General features: G+C 43.8%; 1 protein-coding gene across 1 annotated transcript in view; it reads left to right on the top strand.

Annotated features, from left to right (window-relative positions):
- The first annotated feature begins 9,082 nt into the window (after positions 1-9,082).
- HTR2C (5-hydroxytryptamine receptor 2C) overlaps positions 9,083-27,284 on the top strand; it is a 245,614-nt gene continuing 227,412 nt past the window's right edge. Inside the window, exon 1 of the mRNA XM_032991881.2 lies at positions 9,083-9,866. The gene's annotated coding sequence lies outside the window, so the exon portion shown is untranslated. The remainder of the gene's footprint in view (positions 9,867-27,284) is intronic.

Raw genomic sequence — 27,284 nt, 5'->3', positions numbered from 1 at the left:
AAAAATGTCACTGAGTACCTCAGCCTTCTCCATATCCCGGCTATCCAGGTCTCCCTTTTCCCTCTGCAGAGGGCCCACATTTTCCCTAGTCTTCCTTTTATCACCAATGTACCTATAGAAGCTTTTCTTGTTTCCCTTGATGTCCATGGCCAGATTTAATTGTAGCAGGGCCTTGGCCTTCCTAACCTGATCCCAGACACTTTCTCTGTATTCTTCCCAGGCTACCTGTCCTTGTTTGAACCCTCTCTAGGCTTCCTTTTTGTGCTTGAGCTTGTCCAGGATCTCTATCTTTATCCATGCAGCCTCCTGGCATTCTTACCTGACTTCCTCTTTGTCAGGATGCAACGCTCCTGAGTTTCAAGGAGGTGATCCTTGAATATCAACCAGCTTTCTTGGGTACCTTTTCCCTCTGGGGCTTTATCCCATGGCCCTCTGCCAAGCAGATCCCTGAAGAGGCCAAAGGCTGCTCTCCTGCAGTCCAGGGTAGTGAGCTTGCTGTGCTCCCTCCTCACTGCCCTAAGGACCTTGAACTCCACCATTTGATGGTCACCACAGCCAAGGCTGCCCTTGAGCTTCACATTCCTCACCAGCCCTTCCTTGTTGGTGAGGACAAGGTCCATCACAGCACCTCTCCTCCTTGGATCCTCTATCTTGGAGAAGGAAGTTATCATCAATTCATTCTAGGAACCTCCTGGATTGCTTATGCCCTGCTGTGTTGTCCCTCCAACAGATATTGGGGTGGTTGAAGTCCCCCCTGAGGGCCAGGTCTTGTGAACGTGAGGCTGCCCCTGTCTGTCTATAGAGGGCCTTGTCTGCTCTGTCTTTCTGGAAGAATAATCCTGTTTTAGTAGTTGCACTGCTTAGCTACCGAACAGAAACTTTTAATGGGATAATATTGATCCAGTTGGGACCAGCCGAGATTGCAAGGTACGAGTCATTAGGCAGCGTTTGCAAGGGGTGGCCTGAGCGCTCCTATTGTCCAGGCAATTTCAGATCAGTCAGTTGGATTTCTGCATTGTCCTTTAAAATTGTACTTGTATTAAATTTCCATCTGGGTTCTGCTAGTATGATAAATCTCGAGGACTCTAATGGACTTTTAAAATATATGTGATGCATAACAAAGTGTTGCCTTCCCCCTCAGTTATTTGTAAAATTTTTGCATACTTAGTAAATGTACCCTTAAGAGATTAGCTGAAGGCCATATTTTTCCTGTGGGAGATTGTGAAAGGATTTCAGTGGAAGCATTAGTCTGAATTGCAAAAAATAACCAGTTGATCAAACTGAACAAAAGCAACCATACTTAATTTTGAATGATTCAGTGCTAGTGTAAGCATTCAATGTGCTAGGTGGAGCTAGCATGACATTTTTAAAGCAGCAATAGAGAAATGCAGTCCCTTTACAAAAGGACAATGTGTGTATATATTTTAGATCATTCACTACTAAAATTAATGATAGGTTTCACCCCACCTGCCAAAACTTCTTAGTCATTTTCCTTCTAACCCCTGTTCAGATAAACCTTTTTAGTGTTCTTTGGTTAATATGTTCAGGCTGAGCAATCACAACACACTCGTGAGTGTCCTGCAAAGGGACCGGGAGATGAAGCCTGCTGCTCTGGCCAGCTGGCAAACGCTGGATGGACACCTCAGCCTACGGCTGGAAGAGCAGCTGTGGCATCCGGGCAGCACAGTGCAGGGCACTTGTATGCTTGAACAGCAGAGATCAGGACACCGTGCACTGTGTAAATGTGCTGATCATTTGGCTCCTCTGCAACGTTTCCTCCCATCTCACTCTGTTAACCACTGGCTAAGAGAGTGTGAAAAGGGAGCAGAGGAGAGGACGGGGGCTTCCCAATATATCATGGGAGCAGAGGAGAGGACGGGGGCTTCCCAATATATCATGAGTGCAGAAGGGGACAGTGTCCTGCTCCCTGTGCTCCAGGAGGGCCCTTGCATACACATGAGCTCTTGAAACTCCCAGGGAAAATGAAGAGTGCGCAGAGCTGTCTCCAGCTGTCCAAGCTACAGTAAAGCTGAGGCAAAGCTTGCTGGGCCATTTCAGAACACAGTTTTGACAGCTAATGTATGAGAAACTGTCTCCTCAGCCCCAGGAGGTGCAGGAAGATAGGTCCCCCTTCAGTGCCGTGGTTTGTCAGCTGTGATATCTCACTCCTCTCTCAGTTTCTCCACTGGGGTTTCTGGACCTTGCTGATGAATCCAGGTGTGTTCTGACTCCATCAGGTGCTGCCCACAGCATGGATGGGCTCATGCTGCAGCTGAGAAGCAGAGGGACACCCCTGGCTACACCAGGTTCCTGGTGTAGTTGTGTGTGACAAAAAGGTCCACTGAAGCATGGTCACCTATCAGCTTTCTGGTGTTAATATTGGTTCAGTTTTCACAAGATCCTCAGTGCCAATATGTGAGATGTTGCATATGGAGAGGTCTTGTAACTGGTATTTAGGGCAGTGGATTCCCAGGGAAGGGATGCTGCATCTGGGAGAAGTAGGGCAGGGAACAGTAAGGCAAAGGACAGGTGGAGATTTCACTGTGGGTGCATATCAGACAGATGGTCTCCAGAGGTGCAAGAGGAAGGTGGAGGGATGAAGCTAGTGTTCTGAGTGTGGGATTGGTAGGTCTGTTCCATGTTTCTTAGTGTAGGCTTTTGAACAAAAACAAGAATTATCAAATTTTGGCAAATGTATGGGCTAGAATTCTTTTATAATTCTTCCAGACCCATAAATGGGTATAAATAGAAAATTGTACTTGGATATAAAGTTTTATGAAATTATTGGTGAAAGGAAAATTTTCATTAGGATGAAAATCCCTGGAAGGAAGGGTGCCAGAAAGCCTCCAATGTCTTTGGTGTGGCCCACTGTGCCAGTAGGTGCTGGTGTGTTCCCACAGCTTTGTGGGTCTCAAGCCTGGGCAGTTCTGCTCACTGCTGATGGCACACGAGCTCATAATTTGACACCAACTGCAGTGTTCCTTCGAGAGCTCTGTTTGCAAAATTTCCACAGTATTTTTATCTCTCAGATGACCACAGACCTTGGTCATCATGATTGCCTGGACAGACCTTTCTGGTTTTGGAGTCTGTGATATTGCAGGCTGTGTTGGGTGTGTGTGTGATGGGGATTTTTGGTAGCAGGGGAGGGAGCTCCAGTGGTGGTACCCTGTGAGAAGCTTCTCAAAGCTCCCCTGGCTCCAAGTTGGACCTGCCTCTGGCTAGGACCGAGCCAATTAGTGATGGTGGCTGTGCCTCTGCGATAAGATATTTAAGAAGGGGAACCTGGGAAGAGGAGTTGGAGTTCTGAGGAGGAGTTCTGAGGGAAACACCTCTGCAAACACTGAGGTCAGTGGAAGAAAAAAGGAGGAGGCGGGTGGAGGTGCACTGGAGCAGAGACCCCCCTGCAGACCATGGTGAGAGGGCAGACTGTGTCCCGCAGCCCACGGAGGTCACCAGTGGAGCAGAGGCCGACCTGTAGCCTGTGGAGACCCCATGCCAGAGCAGGGAGCTGCACCCTAACAAGTCCAGGAGAAGCCTGTGCTGCTGTAGTTTGGCGCTGCGAGGACTGCAACACGCAGCGGGGGACCGACGCTGGGGCAGCTTGTGAAGAGATGCAGCCCCTGGGAAGGACTCACGTCAGAGAGAGTTTGTGGAGGACTGACTCCTGTGAGAGGGACCTCACGTTGGAGCAGGGCAGAATGTGAGGATTCCTCCCCCTAGGGAGGAAGGAGCGGTGGGACTGACTGCAATCCCCATGGATTATAAATTTAAATGATTAGCCCAAAGTAATTCATCGTACCAGCACCAGAGGTAGAGGCAGAACCCATGTTTCCCAGCTTCCCAGTAGCAATAAGCGTTACTTTGCTGTTTGCTCAGCAGGAGAGACAAAGGCCCTGGAGCAGAAAAGTCAAGAGATCTAAAAGTAGCATGTTCTTCCTACAACTTATCAGACATTCATAGCACATATGGCCATAAAGGAAGTTTAAATAAATCAGTCTCACCACTTTATAATGCAGCTCAATTTAACCTAGATATCCCTACAGTAAAGCCATTACCTGGGCTTACCTTCCTAAAATACTTTTAGCTGCAGTTTGCCTGCACCAAGAAACAGAGGATCTACTGCTTGCAGGTTGGAGTTAGTATCAATGTTTAATCATTCATGGTGCACCACTCTTATGAAAGTTCGTCTTTTGATTCTGAGGTAGGCAGTATTGCCACACTTTGCTACAGCCTCTTTTCCATTTGGTACCTTTTGTTTTTGTTTTTTGTGCTGTTTTTATTCATAGTCATTACCTTGGTTTTGTCACTGAACCAGGAAAAGGCACCACCAGTCAGAATCATGCCCCCCAATTGCTGAATGATGCTTTTTTTTTCTTTGAGAGCTCCATTTTGGGATAGATTGAATGTACTTGTAGACACCATAGCTGGTTATGGCTATAGGGTTCAGCCCAGATGTCTCTGACTGTACAAGGCATTCAGTATATAGAAGATTATTGTCTCATTAATTACTCCTGTGGTCCTATTTTAATGTTTCATTTTTCAAATACATTTGAAAATTTCAGAGAAATCAAGACTGACTTCTCAAAAATAATTCAAGAAGTAAGTCTCGATAAAGGTGAAACCAGCAAACTTGTGAAAGGTGGCTGGGGATACTTTCTAATCCCCAGGTTGTCCAAACATGCTCTTTTGACTCTGTGCCAACATATTCATTGAATTCTGCAAACCCTTTTCACGGTGCAAATACTTCCATTTCTAAATCACAGATACAAGGAGGGCTGTGAAAGTCTAATTTCTAGATACAACAGAATATTTTCAAGCACACTGATTAAAAAAAAAAAAAAAAAAAAAAAAGCAATGCAATGCTGACATTTTAAAGATACACGAACAGTTATATCTGCTTCTAAATAGTCCAGGTGACAAGGGTATTTTTCATCTTGCAGATATGGTGTTTGAAAGAGCATCTAGGTCTCTGGTGTCCATAGCTTTTTCCTCCAGTAAAATTCCATTCTAATCCATGTACATCTCCTTGGGTAAACACTGCAGATTGATCCTGTGATGTTTTGGCTCTAGCCTGGCAATGTGTCTTGGATGCTAATGCCTTTTTTCAAGTTCTGAAGTTTTCTCAATGTAAATAAACCTCAGGATTGTCAGCTCACCATGCTAACATGTGTGCAAGCGTTCAAAACTGTGTATGCTTTATTTGCTCCTTTTATTAACTTTGCTGGGAGTTAATTTCCAAGAAAGCTATACATTGAAGCTCAGTGCCATTACTTATTGGCCTCCGTGCTTTGTTACCTGCTATTACAGCTGAATCCCCTCTCCAGCCCTCTCTTCTGGATGGAATCCCCTTGCTATCGACCCAGCATTTCTGAATTGCAGATATCTGTGGGGTTGTGGTAAGTGCTCATTAGCTGGTTACTGGTAGGAGTCAATGAGAAAAGCTGAAGAGTGGTCGGTGGTACAACATGTTTGGGAGCTGCTCTGTTAGGCAGCCCAGAGAAGAGCAAGTGCAAGGAACCCTGGGGTGAAAAGCTTGGCATATCCCAGAGTACCCTTAATTTATTTGTAGCTAAGAGCTTGTAGGCTGTACAGAATTGGACACTGCTCTTTACAGTTTTGGGGCATGTGTGTGAAATGTCCTTCTAAGAGAAGCTTATCTATATGGCATCATCTCACTGTTTGGCAAGCTTTCTTTCTTGGAAAAAAATTACAATTCATGGTCTGCACAGGAGCTATTCACTGAACTGAATACAGCTCTTACTGCATGTTTCAAAATTGAATGCAAGGCTCAGGAGGGACAATCTCCCTGCCTGCCACTTACACGGGGCGTCCTGGCTCCTTCCAGTGCTGCTCTTGCCGTCAGTATATGCAGGATTTCAGGTGCTTCCCCGTGTCACTGTACATGGTGGACCTACGCAGTCACTTCAGTGCGTGACGTGCACAAGTGAAACTCCAGTCACACCCCATCACCCTCCAGAAGTCTGAAATGATTGTGCTGACATTGATTTTCAGTACAGAAGTCCTTTCCTCCCACTTCTCAGGATTTTCTTACACATCACCTGAAGGATGTGCTGGCAATAGAGGTATGAATCGTTTACTTATTTGTTAAAAACTGATTATGATCATGTGAAACTTGGTAACAGCAGATTCCCTGAAAAATGGACAAACTACTTCTGAGAAGATAGATTAGCCTTCATGCACTATATCAGTGTAGTAGAGGAATAATTATAAAGGGAGGTTAAATGTTGAATTTCAGGAGTAAGGCAGGTTAATTTTGTAACATGAAGAAGACTGAGATCAGTTTATCAGGATTCCTGAGCAGAGACAGACACAATATTTTTCAGGACCTATGCAAGTGGGTTACTGGGTACTGTCTCATCCTTCTGGGCCTCCATCTGTCTCCTGCCCTTGCCTGTTTTTATTTTTTTATTTTTTTTTTTTATTTCCCCAAAGTAACCATTTCAACTAGTATTGTTATTTCTTATACAGTCCCAGTAGGGTTGGCATGCTGGATGATCTCGAATGTACCTGCTGCCTCAGGGATAGTTGATTGTTTTGCACGCTATGCATATCCTTCAACACGGACACATACGCAACCTGAGAGGTTTGAGTTTCAAAAGGTTTTACAGTTTGCACCATTATTCCTAGGGTATCAGGTAGGAATACAGTTTAAAATCTGATTCTGGAAGGTCTGAATAGTTGTAGTTCAGTTTCTGACTTCCAAGGTTTTCTTTTTTAAAAAAAACTCTAATGGTGTCTGTGCTTCTTTAGGCTTACATTTATTTATTATTATGCCTTTAAAAACTTTGAGGAGGGTTGTTCTGCAGTGTTTTTCTTTTTGTGAAGAGCTGTGTACTCTAATTGGAGCACAGTTTTTTTGCTGGAACATATAGTTTAGTACAATTGAAATGTGAATTTTGAGTCTTGCAGTTGTTTGTAGGCATGTTTAATGATCCACTTTTCTATAGTATGACACTGCATGGTGTGATGTGTTCTTTAGTCTCAAATATTTTTTTAAATTAAGTCTCATATTGTCCTGAATTAAAGAGGTAATGTACTTGCTGCAGCTAAGTGTGGCCCACTCCTACCCTCACACACACGTGTGCAATTCTCAGTGACAGATCTGGTAGCTGATAGTTGGATGTGACCCTACCGACCTGGATTTTTCACACCAAACCACTCTATTGCACATGATGGAATGACTCAAATCAGCATTTGATCTTATGATTTTAATAGGCAGTCCTTTCCACTGAATGTAATTTTGATTGATCAGCCAGGTCTTTCACTTTAAAAAAAATAGTAGTGCCTGTACATAAAATATTTCTATTCAGTGTGTTGCAGGTGACTGATACACTTCAGGACAGATACTTGTAGCAATGTGATGGCTGTGCTTGCATACTGATCATATGAGTTCATGAAGCATTGTGCTTGAGGAATCCTCAGCCATGCTCTGTAGAACAAATCTGATCTTTGATACTCTGAGGAAAAACTTCAGGAGTGTAAAGCCTTAAGTGTCTCTGCTAGCATTTTGATTACTACTTAAACATGTTTTGTAGGTCTGGTGTCAAAAAGACTTTCTTTAAGACATGTGATGCTTAATAAAGATAAATCTGAACTAATTCGCTGTGGTATTTTTGCACAAATATGCATGGTCCGAAAACAGTGAAATTTGTATTGCGCTCATCTCATCAGGTGATCACATTTTAATAGCCACTCTGTACTAGCACTATAGGAAAGCAGGTATTTACTATGCTGTGATGCACTTTTGCATCAGTGGTAACTATTCACTGATTCTATGTTAATCATATAAAGTTAGTATCTTTTCTTTCATGCTATTTTTTTAGAAAAACCTGAAGTTAAACTATGCTTAACTTACAGCTTCTTCACCATAGTAATTCATTTTGTCATTGCATGTTCAGGTTAGAATGCCAACACTGCAGATATCTTCCCTCATGGTGATGGAGACAGGTATTGATCAGGTTAATTTTGGTGCCTCATGGGGGCCTGGAGAGTCAAAGGTGTTATCGTGATGCTGTGTGATGGCAAAGCAGTTTAACAAGGTTCAGGGCTTCATGCAACTCCGTCCTGCTCAGAAAAGCATGTTGTGTACAGCAACAACCATCACTGAGAGAAAAGTAGAGATTTTTAATAGGGTAAATTTCCTGCTTAACAGGAAGGTGTTTCAGATGCTAGCTGTTTGGGAGGCAGGGGATGGAAAAGCTTGATGTGGGCTAAAGTTACTGGTGTTCTTGTTGAATCCGAGCTGTGACATATTGAAGGTCCAGCCAGAGTACCCCAGGGCACGCAAAAGAGGGTATTGGGTGAGACAGAGAGAGAATATGTGGCTTTCAGCTGGTGTGCAGCCCACTGGCTGCAGCCCTGTGACAGGAGGGAGGTGGCTGGTGCTACAGCCAGTCTGAGACCTGCTGTACTCATCACAGCTTTCACATGTGTGGCACACTGGATTTCAGTGTCTCACAGTTCCTGGCTCTGAGAAGAGCTGCAGAAGGGATATCCTTTCTGGGTAACAGCAGGGGCCAAAACGGCGCCTGCTGCTGCTGCAGTCCTGGCCAGCGTCTCTGGCAGGACCAGTGCCACCAGCCCCCAGGGCGTGCCAGGCCCTCCTTGCCTGCCAGAGTGGGGCTGTGTGTGTGGGATACGGTGTGGCAGTGACCAGGTTGCCCCACGTCTAGCTGGGATGCTGGCAGAGGGGCCGGTGGTGGAGGTAAGCTCCCAGGCTGGGTGACAGGGACGTGACTGGGACACTGGTGGAGGTGTGGGAGGCCTCACTCTCGGACCCTGTTGTAGAGGCTTTCCCGCCAGTTGCCCCTTCCCTCCCCGGTTCCCGGGAATGCTCTCCTTCCCCCGACACAAACAGGGCTCCTGCCTGGGCTTCTTGGCTGCCTGCAAACGGGCGAGATGCTGAGGCTGGAGCTGTGGGTGTCTGCCTCTCCAGCAGGCACACGCGAGCAATGTGCCTTTAAGACTAGCGGGAGAGCAATAGTATCTCCCTCCCTCCTGTTAATTGTAGCATGTTTTTCAGCCATGCTTTCCAGTCACATTCACGGCTGTGCGAGGGAGCAGTGCTGAAGCCTGCCAGCCGAGCGCCGTCCGGCCGTGGGTGCCCGCAGGTGACGGGCAGCGCCTGGGGCTGGAGGGCTCGGCGCCAGAAGCAGGAGCACAGTGTGCCCGAGTTTTGGTGACACGGCCCGGCTCGCAGCCTCGCCCGCGCCCCTCACCTCCTCGCCTTCGTGGCCGTGGCCTCCACCCCCAGGTCCAGGGCGCCAGGCACCCCACGCCATGCCAGCAGGCCCTCGCAGGGGCTCCCCATCATGAGCTGCCAGCGACGCTCCGCCCGTGTCTGGGGACCTGCGGCGGGCGATGCAGCAGGAGCTGTGTGGTGCCGGGCCGGGGATGCTGTGGGCTGCCGTGGGAACGCCTGAGTCCCTGGGCGCAAAGTGACTGCAACTAACTCGAGGCTGGGACTGCTTCCTGGAGGATGCCCTGTGTGTCTCCAGTCACTCCTCTCTGGCCTCACCGCAGAATATTTGGAGTTGCTTGCTCACCCCTGCTGAGGGGGGACGGAGACATAGGCCTCCAGAGGGTTAAGTGCATCTGCCTTTACGTGAAGTGTTTGAGCAGGAAATAATCTGCAGAGATACATGTGCAGCAATTCAACTGCTGCTGCTCTCCCAGGCTGCCGCTGCTGCAGTTTGCTGTGTGAAAGAAGCCGCGCTGCTCACAGAAGATGCTTTCTTGGTGTGTCCGAACCGCCCGGCATGGCTGCAGAGCCCCGGCTGCCTGAGCTGGGGTAAACGTCTCCATCCGAGAACAATTATGTTGACTTGCTGGCTCTGTCGGCTGAGGTAGGTGCTGCTGCCTGTGCAATATGCTGTGATCTTTGTCACGGGGATACAGTCCTCTCCTCGACCCGGGATATAAAATTAAAAAAATCTTTCAGTGAGAACGGGGTTTAATTAGCAGCCTCACGCCAGATAGAAATATGTGTGTGTGGTTTTTGTGTGTGCATCAGGGAGGAGACTTGCAAAGGATACCTAAGTGATGCCTTTCGTGCCTGGCAATAAAGTTGTTGCACTTAATTGGAACAAACTTGCCTTGGTCTCTGTGGAATGCACCTGGGAGCTTTTGCTTCTTGGCATATGACCTTTTGAAGGGGTTGGCTGCAGTATGCAAGGTTATGCTTCGGGTCAGAAACAGGGACACAGTGCACTCTACAGGTCCCTTTGTTCTGCTCCCGTGGACATGGGACAGAGGACACTCACATGAAGAGAGAAATTGCTGCTGACAGGGAGGTGTGGTGCTTATTTTTTGTTGTGTTTTTTTTTTTGTTTTGTTTTAGTGGTTTGTTTTTTTTTTTGTTTTTTTTTTTTTTTTTTTGTGGAGTGAAATTACACTAAAAGGAAAGGAAGAGGTGATTTTCCCTGATGAAGAGGGAATTTTAAGATCCTAAGGGTTGATCTTGGTGTTTGGAAGTAGAGAAAGAAATTTGTTTTAGAAGCAGCCTGTGTATGAGTCTGGTTTTTGTGTTTTGCTTTCCCAGCTCTGTGGAGAGGAGTTTTGTTCATCTCTGTTAACTGCTTTACCACCTACAACCTTTGCTTGAGGATTTTTTACATCAATACCTGGGAGAGAAAAACTGCCAGTGCCATTAAATTTCCTTAAGCTTATCGAGGAAGGTGTCTTCCTGGGAAATCCCTAACAAATTCAGGAGCAGCTAATGCCGTTCCTTTCTCACTGGCAGGGCATGCATTTTCTGTTTGGCTTGAGACCTCCAGCGGGAGCTTTACTCTGTAAAGATTAAGCTGAAAGGGAAGTCTTCAAACAGTTTCTCCTGGAAAAGCAGGGTGTTGGGCATTGGATACCTATTTGATTTCATTCTCCTGGTTGATCTACATACGTATGTTTGCATGTTGGATTCCTGAGCATGTGAGAGCAGACCCTGCCAAGGAATCCTGGCTGTGCAGAATAGGCAGGTGCTGCCTGGATTACCTGCTTGGATCATGTGGAGAGAGGTTTGTGCATGTTTCTGGCATTGCAGATCTATTGAGATAACACAGCTAACAGTGCCATTGCTGTGTAACAGTTTCAGAAATGTTTCTGTGGCATCCCAGCAGAACAAATGTTTCATTCATAACTGTACTCTTCAGGAAAAAGAGCAGGACTGTCATCTGCAGTGTAAATCTTTTTAGTCACTTTTGTTTTCTTCAGTCAGGGCTTCCTGACTGGAGCATGTTGCTACCTGAGCAGTTTGGTCAGAGCATTTATTGTTGCCTTCTCAATATCCCCCCAGGGCTGTTGTGCTACACTTGACTCAGCACTGACATATCTCACAGGGAAGGCTGGAGAAGAATCCCTGATTTTAGCTGTAAATTGGGCCAAAGTGCAGGCAAAAGCTTTTTTTTTTTTTTTTTGGTTTTTTTTTGTTTTTTTTTTTTTTTTTTGTGAGAACAGGACACATTTGTGCATCCTTCTTCGGGATCCTATAGAGAAGACCTCTGCTGCCCTGCAAGGCCTCTGTGTTGGAGGTGAAGGAGCAGAGGTGGGTCTGGTGGATTCATTGCTGTGTGTGAATCAAGAAGTCACAACCCCTCCTGGGGACGGAGGCTGTGATGATGCCCGGGGAGTATCTGCTTCTCTCCATCCTGGGGAAGGGGATGCCTCCTTACTCACACACTAGGTAGAGCTGGGCAGCGATGCTCCATAGCAACACTTGTTTCTCCCACAGAGGAAAAAAATCCTCTGACTTCACTCAAAGAGCTGAAAACACAAGTGTTCAAACACCCAGTGGGTGTAATACTGGTGTCAGGTCATCTGAATGACTCCTCTCTAGAAGAGCACTTATAAAAGGTGGTGAGCATTAAAGAACCCAATTGCCTGTGCAGGAAACACTAGAAAAATTATATTATAGTTATCTGATTTTCTGCTATTTGCACACAGGCAGAATGGTGATTAGAACTGGCTGAATTAAAATAAAATGTTTCCCACAAATGTGATTCCAAAATTAATTTGGTGCCTGCCAGCCAGTAACCGTTCCAGTCATCTTTGTGCCCCTATTCCAGCAAAAGCATTTTTCAAAAAAGTACTTTTGCAAAAACAGCTAAATGTTGGAGCCTATTCACGTGCGATGTGGTCTGAAAGAGCGGATAGGAATACGTACCTTATGGCCATACTCTCATCCACTCAGGCAATCAAACCAGTACATTTGAACTACCGATTATTTCTAAGCAGCCTTTCTGGTCAGTAATAAAGTTTTGCATTAAACTCTGATTATGTGGAACTCAAGATCTATTTGACAGAGTTAATAATGGTAATTTTAAAAATTGTAATTTATTAAATCAAGGCTGGTCAGCATTGCATGTCACACTGTTACCTTCCTCTGCCTGACAGTCACATAAGTGTCCATGTCGTGGAGCAAGGGCAGGGCACTCCTTGGCGTCCCGCACGGGTGCTCTGCTGCAAGATGGGGCGAAGTTTGACGTTCATCTGGGCCCAGTGGTGACCTGGCAGCAGCACTGTTGGGATCCCCGAGGGGTTTGCCTTTTTGAGCACAAATGCCCGGCCTTGTCCATCAGGTCCCAGGCCTGGCGAGTCACGCTGGGGTGGCTGGCCAGTTGCGTGCTGCTCGGCACGTGGTGCGGAGAATGGATAACGTCCAAATGCAAAGGGAATAAATTTGCTAGGGAGTGATTTCCTTGGTTTCTGTGGGGAGGTAAATGAAGGCCTGTCATTAGGTGCCTGCAGTCTTTCAGCGACCATTGCAAAGGATTGCTTGTAAGCCAGCTACAGGTGATCAAAGCCTGTGGTCCAGAAACTGTTGAGTCAGAGATGCAACTGTGCCTTTCTGATAGTGCCTGGAGTATCTTTAGGAGACTGTGCTACTGCATTTGAAATCTCTCTTGCTTTGTACCACTTATAAAATGCGTTTGCAGTAGGTGGTGGCATCAGCCTCCTCCTAGTGAATGCAGATATTTATATTATGCAAAAGGTTTTTTACTTTGCTGCATTCATATGATGACTGGAGATACCATTCTTGTTAGATAAAAAATCGAGTCTGACTTCAGAGGTGAATTCAAAGAGCAATTTCTATTTAATATATATAGCAACAAATAGGAACAAAGCTGCTTAAAGATTACTTTAATGATGAATCATTATAAGGCTCTCACCAGTCTGAAAAGCAATAAAAGTCAAAATGGAGTTCTAGGATTTAGTTGCTTAGAAAATGCATAGAAAGGGACCTGTATTGTAGAGAGGGTTTTACACGACATCGAAGTAAAAATGTTTTGAGGTGTAAAAGCACCAAGTGACTTTCCACCCCAAAGATAAGAGGTGGCTGCTACCTATTGTTTATTGTTCCAGAAGGTTATTTTCTTTGGTTAGTCACTCTCGATTTATTTTTTTTTTAAACCCTGATTGATTTCCCCCCCTGCCCTGTTTCAGGGCAGATGTTGTCATAATACTTTTTGTTTTGAATGCTATAATTTTTATTACTAATCCTAATTAAGGGCTGTAACTTTTGAAAAACAGATTAATTTAAGCCATCAGCCCAATGCAAATGCTGTAATCATCAGAGATCATAAAATGTTCAAGGGACCATAATTTTACTACAGAGTAGCAGTGGCATGTGTCCAAGGATCTTGCTACCTTTGTTCTGAAGACATGGATTGTAATGTGTGCACTTCTGCGTAATGCAGCATGAATAGAAATGATATATTCCTCAGCTGTTGAATTACATATTCTAGCCATAAGTCAACAAACATTAGAAAAATGACATCACCTCTCCCATCACTAAAATACTCTTTCCTCGCTAGAAATATTGTATGAATTCTATGGTTTCTGCACAATAGATAAGGGGGCAGGTAGAGCTGGGAAGTTGTTGCACATAAAAATTGCACTTTATTTGTGAGCTAGGTAGTAGTGGACATGATACAGGTAGCCCCACTATCATCAAAACATTTCTGCCCTCAGACCACAGTCTGTCAACACAGGTTGCACAGAAGCTACTTCAGCTGGTTCGATCTCCAGCGAGGACACACATTGACCATCACTTCAGTCTCCTGGGCAGCAGGACAGATACTGTGAGGTTCTGGTAACCTGGATCCTTTTAGAACGATTTTTGGTATTTTGGTCTTTTCTTGCTACAGATATTAAGTGGCAATTAATTAATTTTGGTTCCAACTCAAGTGGTGGCAAGTTGCTCTCCCTGTGCTGTCCCAACTTTATTTCTGAGCTGGTGACGTTAGGAAAGATCTCACTGGTCATTATGTATGTAATTACTTGGCACTGAAGGACAGAAAAGCGTTAATCTGGCACTGCAAACATTTACACTGGAGTTCATTGTTTAAACTTTCTTAACAGCGGAGGAAAAAGGTGCTCTGAGGGAGCCATTACTCCTACTTATTTTAGGAATCTACGGTATGATGAGATATATTGCAGGTTAGAAGTGCCCAGTCTTCTCCAGTCATGCAGAGGGAGCCTTAGTGGTGGTAGTGGTGGGGATGTCTGCACCACTCGATGAGATGAACCCCATCAAGCACTTTCTGTCCTCATCCAGCAAAGTGCTCAGCTCCTCCTGGGCTGTGCCAGCCTCCTCTGGGGGGTTTGGAGGAAATGAGGGGCACGGTGGGGGGCTCTAACCCTGCAGGTTTAGCTCTGCCTTACTGAAATCGAGTTGCTTTTTCATTCCATGTTATTGAGTGTGGCTGTGAAGTATGTGCTGCTGTTTGTCACTGAGCATCCCAATAGCAGATACCCCTTACATTTCTGCTCGCTGGGACCTGATATTACTACTTGATTGTAAATACAGTCTCTTTGATCAGTACTTCAAGTCATGCTTATTTTCCCCCCAGTTAAATAGCAATGAAATCTTCCAGACTTGTATGTTCCAGGCTTTATGGTGAAACTGAAGTGGTAAAATCTGTGTCAGTTTATAGACTGATGTGGATCATACAAGTTTGAGTCAGTGGGCTTTGTGGATCTCCTGCTCCTGCCCACCCCCCCATCACCTTGATTGTGTACAGGGAGTTACTATTGCAGAGAGAAGACTGGTAGTATGATATTTGTTCTATAAAACATTTTATACTTGGGAGTTACCCAATGTCCTGGGTTGAGTGAGTGGTGGAGTTTTTTGGTAGCAGGGGAGGGGGCTATAGGGGTGGCCCCCTGTGAGAAGCTTCTCAAATCTCCCCCAGCTCCAAGTCAGCTCCACTTCTGTTTGGGAAATTGAGCCAATCGGCTGCGCCTCTGCGATAACGTATTTAAGAAGGGACGTGGTGACGGGCAGTTGGACTTGTGAGGAGGAGTTGCTGCAGCTGCATGAACACCAAGGTCAGTGGAGGAACGGAGAAAGGAGGGGGGAGGTGTGCTGGAGAAGAGACCCCCCTGTATCCTGTGGGGAGACAGCAGGGCGGCCCCCCCCCCGCCACCCATGGAGATCTACGGTGGAGCAGACATTGATTTATGGCCTGTGATTTCAGCCTGATTGATCAAGGTGCTGTGCCTGAAGAAGGCCGGGGTCTCGTGGGAAAAGGCAGCCCCGCTGCTGTAATTCAGTGCTGGGAGGATTGCAGCATGCGGGGGAGTCCCACGCCAGAGCAGCTCGGGAAGGGCTGCAGCCGTGGGAGGGAATCCAGTTGGAGAAAGTGAGTGACCCATGACGGAGCAGTGTGGGGAACGCTGCGGCCTGCAGGAGGGACTCACATCGGAGAAAGTTTGTGGAGGACTGTCTCCCGTGAGAGGGGGACCACGATGGAGCAGGGGGAACAAGTTCCAGAAGCTCCCCCCACCAAAGATAAAGGAAGTGGCAGCACTGACTGCACCCCCCATTCCCTGCCCCTGCGCCACTGGGGGAGGAGGTAGAGATATCGGGAGCAGAGCTGAGCCCGGGAAGAAGGGAGGGGTGGGGGGAAGGTGTTCTCAAGATGTGGAAATACGTCTCACTGTCCTACTCTGTTACGTGTTGTTAGTGTCTGTTATAAATGTATGTTTTTTTTTCTTCCCCTAACGAGTCTGCCTTTTGCTCGTGATCATAAAGGGTGGTTTTTTTCCCATCCCGATCCCATCTCGAACCCCAAGCCTGGCTCTCTGTCCCTTCTTATTGCCGGAAGAGAAGGAAGAGAGAGTGGCTGCGTTGTGGTTGGCTGCCGATCAGGCTCAAACCACGACACCCTACAGGCTTGTTCCAGCCAAAATTCAGGAGTGTGTTTTCATGCCAAGACTTGCAGCATTTGACCACAAATGCCTAGCTCCGTTCTTTTTCAGCATATGCAACGTTCAGGAAGCTCTGGGCAGACATGTACGATTTTATAACAGCTATTGCTTTCAAAGGAAAAAATAAAAAAGATTGAAGAAGCATATTAATTATCCACAGTTTAATGTATATAGTCATTTGCAAACAGTTATTGTGGATATTGTTATCTGAAAGACTGTAATTTTGATGGTTCTAAGGGGGGATTTTGTAGGTCTACTGAAACTCTTACAGTTATGGTTTAATTTTAATATGGGCTCTATTTGGAAAAGCCTGTATTTTTAGAATTTACAGTAGCCAGTATTATGTGCTTGGCTTATGACAATAAAATCATAATTGACTGCTGAAATGAATGTGAATATATCTGTACCAAAGAGGTTTCTTGTCTTGATAACTTGCCTATTTTTAAACGTTAATCATCACCTTCTCTATTTTCTAAAATTGCGTGCAAATCTACAACCTCATGTAAGCATGTAAGTCTGAGCATTGTGGTGTGAATATGGCAAATACTGTCTAGCACTCCTTGGTTCTGTAAGACATACATGATAAGATCATGTTGTTTGACCTCCTGATACACAGGCTATAGAAAATTTCATCTACCAGTTTCTCCTTTCTCTCCAGAAGCATATTCAGCCTTATTTAAAGAGTGCAAATAACCAGGACTCAAGAGAAGTCCTGAGGGTAGTTGTTTGGATGAGTAATTATTTCCGGTGGTTTTAAAAAAATCCAATCTGAGTTTCTTTGTTCCATATGTTGAATCTTCTTCCTTTGTCTACTTAATTAAGGAGCCTGCTAGTAATGGAAATAATTTCCCATGACGTGGAGAAATCATTGTTCAGCCTTCTTTTTGCTAAAGTGATAATATAATTTAAATTCTTTCCACACAATCTATTTTCAGGCCCTCAAATTCTATGTATTTCTCTCCCAGTTTTTCAGCATTTTTTGAGCCATGGATATCAGAGGTGGATATTCTGGGACAGCAGAACACCACATTCTACTAATATTCTCAATAATACCAATAGGCAGAAACAACATCACCTTTCTAACCTTGGACAAAATTGCCTCCCCTCAAACGTCCAAGTGTGTCATTAGATCCTGTAGCTCCAGCATGGCCCTGAGACCTCCTAGTCCATTTATCTGCCTTGACTGCCATATATATTTTTAAGTCTCTGATTTCCAACATACAGTTCACCCCTGTGTAAGTGATGTAGATCATTCACTATTGCATTCTTTGATCCTAGACAAGTAGACTTGTGTTTTCATATGTTGGACTGTCTGATCTTTGACAGGGCCTGGCATATGAAGTGGACTGAGTTGTTTGGCTGTAGTCATCTGAGTTTGGCAATATTTATCACTTAAACGAGTTCTGAGTTGCACTGGGCTGAGAAACTTGTCACTGTAGGCCCAGCTAAAAGCATGTCCATTCAGTGATGGTTCCTCATTAAAATTACATCATGTTGACTATCAGTGATTTTTAAAGTGTTCTGTAGTAACTCCATCTAATGATATTCTTACAGTCAGTATGTGGTATGTCACTGAGCTGCTTGCAAAAAACAAGCCTGCAATGTTGACACAGCTGCTCTTCACTCCCCACCCCTCTATTCCCCCTCTGCTTCGTTAAATGTATTAAAAATAATTTCCAGTTTATCCAGGAGGGCAGATTGAGGTTCCCATAACATGCAGATACAGGGGTCCCTGCAATCGCAACCATCTCTACTGCTTTCTGCTTCCTGATGGCCATTGGGTGATGTTTTCCAGGAGAGACTGAACAGATTTCTGTTGCTGTTGAGGTATTGATAAAATCACCCATGACAAAGATAAAGCGAATTGCAAATGTGGTGTTTGAGTACTCTTCTGTTTCCCCACACTTTTTGTTGGTTTGGGGTTTCCTGCTGGTGTTTAACTTAATTACTTTATTTTCATTCCTTAGGAGTTCAATCCTCTCGCAATTGCTCTGTGATGTTGCTTTGGGGCTCCTGTTCAGGCTGGATAACCATCTTGACCACTTACAATTTCTGGAGTAATATATCCCTTTGCAGTCCATCAAAAGCTCTCCTGTTCAGCTTCACACCTCACACTGCTGGCATCCCTGTCTTTTTCTTACCTTGATCATTTTTTTAATTGCTATTCCCTTGAGGTACTTCCCTTCCAGCAGGAATATGGAGTAAAGCCTCTCCTCATCTGATCGCTGTGTTGTTGCTTTCTATTTCTCATCCCCTCAGTGCTCACTTTGGTATTTCTTATTCATTTAACACACCTTGTCCTTATCTCCAGGACTCTATGATTCCACCTTGATTACTTTTTTCTCTCTCTTTTTGCCATCTTAATTTTTTCACAGTTTTTTCTTGAACAGTCCATTTGTTTCCTTGACATAACAATTACTGACAGGCTGGTATCCTGTCTCCAACAGTGGCAAATAGCAGATGCTTAGAGAATAATATAAGAAACAGGGTGAGAATATAATAACCCTAATATATCCTGCCAGCAGTGATCAGTATCACGTATGCCTGACTGTGTTGTGAATGTGTTTAAGCACAGCGCAGTGGGGGATATAATGCCTAAAACCATGTGGGTGAGGAAAGAATAATTCTACAAGATGGCAAATTTTCTTGTGTAACTGCCTCTCTGCAGAAGCGCTGCCCTCTCCTTGCCTGGCATTTCTTTGATTAGCACAGAAAGCCACAGCAGCTCTGCGCTTGTTTCTGAGCCAGCTCTGGGGTTCATCTGCAGGGCTCCTTACACCTGATTGAGAAGGATTGTGTTTGTCTCCCTTGCAGGCTCCTTGAGGAGATGATTGTAGTGTGGCAAGATGAAGGGAGAAGTCCTTGCCTTTAGTTCTGAGCCATTATATGATCGCCTTACCTGACAGATTTCTGTAGCTTTCAATCTCTGGCTAGTTATAACACAAGCTGACATAGCTGGAAGTGTGATGCTGCAAAAAAATTTTGTGAAAATCCTGGCCACGTAGGGGAGGGGGAGACCCAGATCCATATCCCTCCCCTCCAGAGGGGTTACAGGTGCTGTCGCGCTTGCCCCATGGCAGGGCAGCACAGGAGCACTACTGGCACACACACGGTGGCCCAGTGACTGGCTGCACGGGCTGGCCCAATCTGAGCAGCTCCCCTTCTCCATCAGTGATCTGGAGTGCAGGGATTCACATACAGCACATGGGAGGTGCTGAGGGTGGCCAAGACATGGACTTTGCTGTGGTGTGACATTGAGGTATATTACAGATGCCAAGGTTGTAGGAGGATGTAGGTGAGGGGATTTGGGGGGATTTTTCTGACTGCATCTTCATGGTTACTTTGGGGTTCATTCTTTATTTCCAGATTATTTGTTTTCTGAAAACTTCTCCAGTATTCCTTTGAATGTGAAACAAGTTCTGAACTGTGTGAAGCAAGTAGAAAATTTTTTTAAAATACTGGGTTTGAAGTTGCATTTAAAAATACTTCTATTAGCAAGTAGACTATATTATCCAGGGCACTGATCAGCTAAATCAGAGGAGTGATGTTGCTGGTGTTGGACTTCTAATCACTAGTCCTTCAGCTGTGCACTTGCTCTGTTACCATCACTACTCTAGCAGCCAACACACTTACCATAGTTTGATTTATCCTCAGCTCATGGTCAGCTTTACTGATAGAATGATTTTATTTCAGAGTCACATTTTCTTCACGTGATATATTTTCTTTTGTCGTTGTTGCTTTGTTCATTACTATCTGCAAAATTTTTTGAGAGGTCCTTGTAAATTCCTTAGGATAACATATAAAAGACCAATGGGAAGACAGAGGCACTTTGTTAGGATCACTGGCCTTCAGCACTCAGCTCTGCTGTTTGACCTCACCGGTAAAGATGAGGGTCTTTCTGTTCATACAGGTGAGTCCTTAAGTCCCTACAGCTCTAACTGCTCCAATGTATGACATGTGATTGTTGAATAAGATTGGACATTATTCCTCCTGTCTATTTTTCCCCTCTCCTCCCAGAAGCAGAGGAGTGCCTATAATGAGCTATGCCAAGTGATCCTAGCAGTGACTTTAGGGGATGCTCAGGAGAACAGGGTGAAGCATGCAGTGTGCTTTTCCTAGATGGAGGTTTCCAACTTTGTTCAAAGTTGTGCATGCTGGAGCTCAGGTGTGTGTGCATATGTACATTAGCTTGTTATAAATTCAGGGCAGAAAGGCACATAATTCCTTTGATGCCAAAGGGAACTGTATCTGGAGACTCAGGGTAGAAATATGCCTACTGATATATGTTTTAGTTCTGTATAAATCATCTGTAAGTATAACATAATCTATTCATTTAGCTGGTGACAGTGTTATTTAGGGTGATATGAAACAGTCACAAAGTAATAAGGACTGCCTGAGAAGAAAATGTGTGCTAAAGCTCTTAGGTGTAATGCTAATTTAAATAAAATATGTGCTCTATTGTGGCTACAGAATATTTATCTTAGAAGTCTTAATACTATTCAAGCCTTAGTTGCTTAAAAGTTGGTCTTCTTCAAAATGAAGATGCCATTATTATTTATGAACATTTAGACTAATTTTTAAGTTGGGTTGACTAAATCTGTTCTTAAAAGAGTGCTTTACAGGTATTTTAACAGTAGGGACACCTGTGCTTATCTAACGTATGTAAATGCAGTCCAGCAGCACATATCAATACCCACTACAGAAAGCACAGGGAGCTAACTGTTCATCATGCTGCCAGGTCAGACCATATTTCAAGTTAGTCTGATGAACAAGGGGATGTTAAGCAGATATTACTTCAGTGATTGTTAATGCTGACGTGGTTCATAGAAAAGAATGTAACTATTTCTAAAACCTGAATAAAAATAAGTTGCAAAAAGAAATCTCCTAACTTTGTATTAAAACAAATCATAAATATGCCAAGGGGTAATAGAAAGCCATTCTACCTGGTGGGGGGAGGGCACACTGGGGTGGGCATTTATTGACCATGCTCTTTTTTCTCTAAAGGTTATTCACTGCTGGTGTGGACATTATACTGTAAAATCCTTTGTTGAAGTGATAACCTTGTGCTACATGCAAACAAAGTTTGGTTAGATTCAAGTTACTGCTGCCATCTTGCAGTGCAGATGCTTTCTAGTCATGGTGCAAATATTAGAACAAATAAGTCTTACTAACTTTAATTACAACTTTATATATATTAAAATATAAATGTGCATTTTTAATGTTTTAAGTATTGGAATGTGGATTAGATCATAATAATAATGTTAAAAGGATGTTATGCTGACAGTATCAGCCTATGGGAGTGCTGGAGGAGGTCCCCTTTTCAGCCTGAGAGGCAGTATTTTTTTCCAAGGTGAGATGAAATGTTAGTCTGTGGTGAGCCCAGAAAGTAATAGGTGCTATTAACTGGAGATTTAGACTTTGTCCCTGGCTGCTGCTGGCTGTAGATTTTACGGTAGTTCTCTTTTTATTTTTCCAACTTGTTTTGTACAGTTTATGTTGATTTAGTGTGTCAAAGTAGGCTGGAGAAGCTTGGTTCATCTTGGGCTTCCTGTTACTTTTCTGAAGAGTTGCAGGGGATAAGGTGTGGCTCTTTCAGCTGGGGCAGGACAAATATGGTACTTTCCTGCAGCATTTCAGTGAGACCTCCTATGAGTTGGGAAAGAGCAGGTGTGGATACTGTGCTAATGATGCTAATTTAGGAGAAGAGATACCCAGGAGGGCAAGTTTCTTCCCTCCCTGCTGAAGCAGTAAGTCCCATGTGCTCACAGGGGTCCCTTCTGTTGCTGTTTGGGTTGTTTGGACTCATGTCACTCCTTTTCTATCTCTCCCCACCTCTCCGAAAACACAGTTTCGAAGGTAACAGCTTTTTTTATTATATATCTTAGAGGGAGGAAATGGCTTTCAGTGATTGTTTTATTGTCCTGCCATGTAAACTCTTCAGTAAATATGTATGATGACATGTGTGTGGCAGGGTGAGAGGCAGTTCTGTCATTGTCTCAGGCTATGAGAAGATGCCTGGGCATGGATAAGCAGACTGAGGAGGATTCTTGTTTCATAACTGGAATCACTCATTTTGGTTTTCTTTTTTTTTTTTTTTTTAACCTGGCACTTTTAAGTCTATTCAAACTTTAGGGTGTTGTTTCTTCCATAGATTGTTTAGCATCACCGCTCTTCCTTAGGGTACAAAGAGTTTAAATGCTTGATTTTTAAAAATTTTGATATACAGCTCTTTAATGTTTACAGGTATTTTTACATTGCTGATATCACTGTTTTTACAATATTTTAAGAAAGTTCATACTTCCTTGATGAATGCAAAGTTCAGCACGTTGAGATCTAACAGTTTCATAGTGACTTGCAGAGCAGTGTCGAATGACTGCGCTAATCTCACAGGGCTTTTATTGCCTCCACAGTACTGGTGTTCAGTAGGAGAAAAATAAGGAAAGGAGAAAAAAAAAAAAGACTTGTTTCATGCCATGCAGCTGAGCTAATTATGCTGGTGGCAGGTCTCAGATGGCTCTCTGTATTTCCTTTGAGTCTTCTGCTGTTGGATGGACATGTCTGCTGAATGGACCCTCCTGGCCAGTATAGCCAGTGAGGTCCATTACAAATATCCCTTGACTGTAGCACTGGCATATGTAAAATGGCATGATGGAGAACTGAGCCAGTATCTGTGCCTATCTCAACAATGTGTTTAATGTTCACGAATTTCACTTTCCTGAGTTCCTCCTGCGAGGGATGAAGCTAGGAGAAGTGAAGTGACCTGCCATAACTGTAAGACAAACAAACACTTAAGTTTTTGTGTAATGTTTTCCAGCACACCTCTACCGTGCTGTCCAAAGAATCTCTTATTAAGGCTTTATGAGCTTAGCTAGTCGTGCAGCTTTAATGCTCTGTTTGTCATCTGGTTATTAGCTGTGGCTGAAGGAAGAACTAAATCCAGAATCCAGATGAAAGACTCTCAGTATATCTGTAGTAAACAAACAAAGGAACAAGCTCCAACCCTTCTTACTCTCTAAATAGTGTTGCTCTACAGCTGCATCAACATTTTCATGTATAGGATGTGTCCTGGGCCATGGATTCCAGAATATAATTTTGATCAGGAGATGACTATCAGCCACCTCACTGCTCCAAGCAATGGTGAATGCAGAACCCTTTACAGAGTTTGCAAGTGGATTTACAATGTTGTTTTACCTTGATGCAGAAGACTGCATCTCCCAGAGATGAGTAAAAAGCTCGCTAGAAACACTTTGTGAATAATAATTATAGAGCTGCATTCACTTCAGATTTTTATTTTGAGATTTCTAGGAGAAAACTGTGCATGCTGAGATAGATAGAATTTTCTCTTTCACTATATGCTGCTCAGGGACTTCTTTTGTGCTCCTGGCTGATCGAGAAAAAATGAGAAAACACTTGAATTGAACACTAGACATCCTAGTAGTATGAAAAGCATCCTAAGGGGCTGGATGTATGTTGTAATGGCAACAGTTTCTTTGAAGATGGGTAGCTGAGAGGTCAAGCTTGAAAATCTTGATATGATTTTCTAATATAGTTCAGTTTAGTCAGGATGATAGATTTTTGATTGGAGTGGAAATAGAAGAAAAAAGTGAGGCCTTCCTCTTTTTTTTTTTTTTAATATATGATAGGAAGAGGTAGCTCCTTTTAGACAAGAGGCCCTGCTTCTTTTGCTAAAATGTAGATGCTGTCTCTGCAAAAGATGGTGATCTAAGGAAAATTACTGCCTGGAGTTGCTGCTCTTATAATAGCTGTTGCTATACTGCTATATAGAAATCCATTGCAATGACAGTTTTGGGGCATATGTAATTCTGGAAATGCATTAGGTTTTTCGTGACTTCTGAGGCTAAATTATCTGTTTGTTAACAGTTCTCTGGCTATCAGAAAAGCTTTTGAGAGCCCTCAGTGTTTACAGACTTTGTAATTTGTTTCCTGGTGTTTGGGGCAGTTACTGCTCATGGCAGAGCTCTGCAAAGAGTTGACTTTTTGGATGACATGGTTCATTTCTGTGCAATCTCTGAGGCTTGTCACTGAATATAACATCTCCAGATTAAACATTTTCTCAAGTTAGCGACTCTTATGTGGATGGTGGTGGCAAGCAAGGAGGGAATTATATTAAAAAGGGAAGTTGTATGTGGATTTAGCAAATAAAAGGTACATAATATTCGTGTAACAGCTACATCCTGTTAAATGCTCTAACTGAAGTGGTTGAGGTGGACTGTGAGTCCTAAGTTACTGGAGGATTCCTTAAATCAAGACATCAATTCTTTCAGAATAAATATTTACTGCTCAGGTTTACACTGTGTGATTATTAACAGCACTGAATAAATGTGTGAAATCTTAGAAGCTGTGTGCAGTGTCTTACCCAGAAAGGTCCCTGGTAGCTGTGAAAAGCGTGTCAACAATCAGCAAGGGGTTACGTCCTCAGGAGCCACAGTCTCCTACGCATTATGTGATGAGGAGGAAGGAAAGAGAGGGGCTGACCCTCAGTGCAGGAACTTCTCGAGTTTGTAGTTGAAGAGTTGACAGAGTTGAAAGGAGAAATACCTCTTTTGTCTTAAACTTACTGAAAATGTTCCTCAAAACAGCTCTGACTCTGCCCTACATTCAAAATAAAGATGATAAATTTATTTTCCCTCTTCTGATTGCACTCAGTGAGGCACACAAATTCTGGCAGAATGAGACTGAATATCATGTTAGGAATGTGCAATAGTCTTTTTTTCTGAGAGGTTTGGTTTTATTATTTAATTATTGCATAACAAGAATTTGTCTGAGCTCATAATAAGAATGCAATTTAAATGAATTCTCAGTTTTATAGGCAGGATCTAAAGAATTACTAGAAGGTGTTTCTTATAATGTTGACAATTCTCCTTTTATAACACTTATTTATAGGTATTTCATGGCTGGCACAGATGTATGTACAGAAATAGTACATATTTATAGACTAAACCTATAGTTTAAGGCAAACAAGCAGGCCTTGCCTTTAGTAGAATATTTTCCTGCATAAAGACTCTGATTTAAATAGTGTGGATAATGGTGTCTTTGCTATCTGAGGAGTGTATGGGTATGACTCATAGTGTCATAAATACTACAGCTATTACAGTGAGCATCCAAGTGAAATTACACAAAATTATATATTTGCCAGGGTTCTTTTCTCTAACAGCCAAACTTCAAAATAGAAAGCTTTATTCTGCATTTTGATGCATTTGAACTACTGAATGTTCTTGCTGGCCCACTAGACAGTTTAATAGGGCTCCTGAACATCATCAATAATTCATGCACCTCTTAAACAAGGACGTGGTACTTGTTGTTCAACTATAATCTGAGCATATGATATTGTGAGCTACTATAGGATGCTCAGGGGCATGCTCAGTGCTGGCCCTTGACTTACAGACATGCAAGTTTCTTGAATGTGGACCCCCTGTGGGTGGTGCTCCCAAACGGGGAACTTTGCCCTCACCACAACTGTTGCTTTTCCTGAAAGGGTGACAATTGTTAGCCAAGGATGAGGTGAACTCCCTTCAGTATGGCTTGCTTGATGTAAATGGTGTAAATCAGCTCCAGCATGACTGTTAGTGCTGGCTGGACCAAAGATGGGAAACCAATGGTCCAGGTGTAGAGATGTGGAGGAAGCCTAGGCTGGGGTATGTAAGCATGCAGGTAGCATTAGCAGAAGTGGAAGTGAGTGTTAAACTGGAATGCTCCATTCCAGTTCAAAACAGAACTGAAAATCCAGTGATTATTGTAAGATATGTTGACAGATATTTATGAAGAAACTTAATGGGATGTGATTTTTTTGTAAATATATCTTTGACTTTATTGTTTTTATTCTTATTTTCCAGCACTGTGACATCCCCTGTTATGCTAAATACCATATCCAGATAGAAGGTTTTAAAATCAAAGAGGATGAGAAGGGTCAAGAGTGAGTACATGTATGGCTATCACCTGTCCTCTTGACATGCCTCAGGGAGTCCTGCTAGCAACATTTGCTGTCTTTGATCTCATTTTACTGTTGGAAAACTGAGGCACGCAAAACATTGAGGCATGCTATGTCTAGGATGAGCATCAAAGTGTAGCTGAGGAATGACTGAGAGTTTACTGGAGAGCAGTCCAGTCTTTTCTTGAAAGAACCTTCATCCTTTAGCACCTGATCCATGCTCATGTGTCTCTACCAGTAGAGCATGAAGTTACAGAGATCTCAGAAATTGTGTGTAGTGTCTTGCACAAGTATTCCTGAAAACTGTTAACAGTGTTACTTTTGAATATGAATTTGTTGCACAAAGAGCAGTAACTCATCAGATAAATGCAAGAAAACAGTACATATAATTATTCAATTGAGAGTTTTACTGTAGGTGGAATGAGTCCAAAGTCAAGACCTTCTCTATATTTGAACTTACTGTTCTTTATCAGGCTTCTAAGAAAAATCTCATGCTGACTTCTGAATACAGAGAAATAGTCTGGGTAGCCAGGTTAGGAAGGCCAAAGTCCTGATAGAATTAAATCTGGACAGGGACATCAAGGGAAACAAGAAAAGCTTCTGTAGGTACGTCGGTGATAAAAGGATGACTCGGGAAAATGTGGGCCCTCTGCAGAAGGAAAAGGAAGACCTGGATACCCGGGATATGGAGAAGGTTGAGTTACTCAATGATTTTTTTGCCCCATTCTTCACTGGCAAGTGCTCCAGCCACACCAGCCAATACGCAAAAGGTAAAGAAGAGAATGGGAAAATGAAGAACTGCCCACTGTAGGAGAAGATTAGGTTCAAGATCATCTAAGGAACCTGAAAGTGAACAAGTCCATGGGACCTGCTGAGGTGCATCTGTGGATCTACTGGGGGACTTGGAGGATATTAGTGGATGGAAAACTGCCCATGAGGCAGCCCCGTGCGCTCGCAGCCCAGAACCCACCCGTGCCCTGGGCTGCAGCCAGAGCAGGGGGGGCAGCAGGGCCAGGGAGGGGATTCTCCCCCTCTGCTCCGCTCTGGGGAGACCCCCCTGCAGTGCTGGGGCCAGCTCGGGGGCCCCCAACAGCAGAAGGACACGGAG

This window comes from Tyto alba, unplaced genomic scaffold (genome assembly GCF_018691265.1).
Source record: "Tyto alba isolate M040663 unplaced genomic scaffold, T.alba_DEE_v4.0 Super-Scaffold_5, whole genome shotgun sequence".
Taxonomy (NCBI): Eukaryota; Metazoa; Chordata; class Aves; order Strigiformes; family Tytonidae; genus Tyto; species Tyto alba.
The sequence above is the reverse complement of the archived record's forward strand: the minus strand, read 5'-3'. Positions and strand labels throughout refer to the sequence as shown.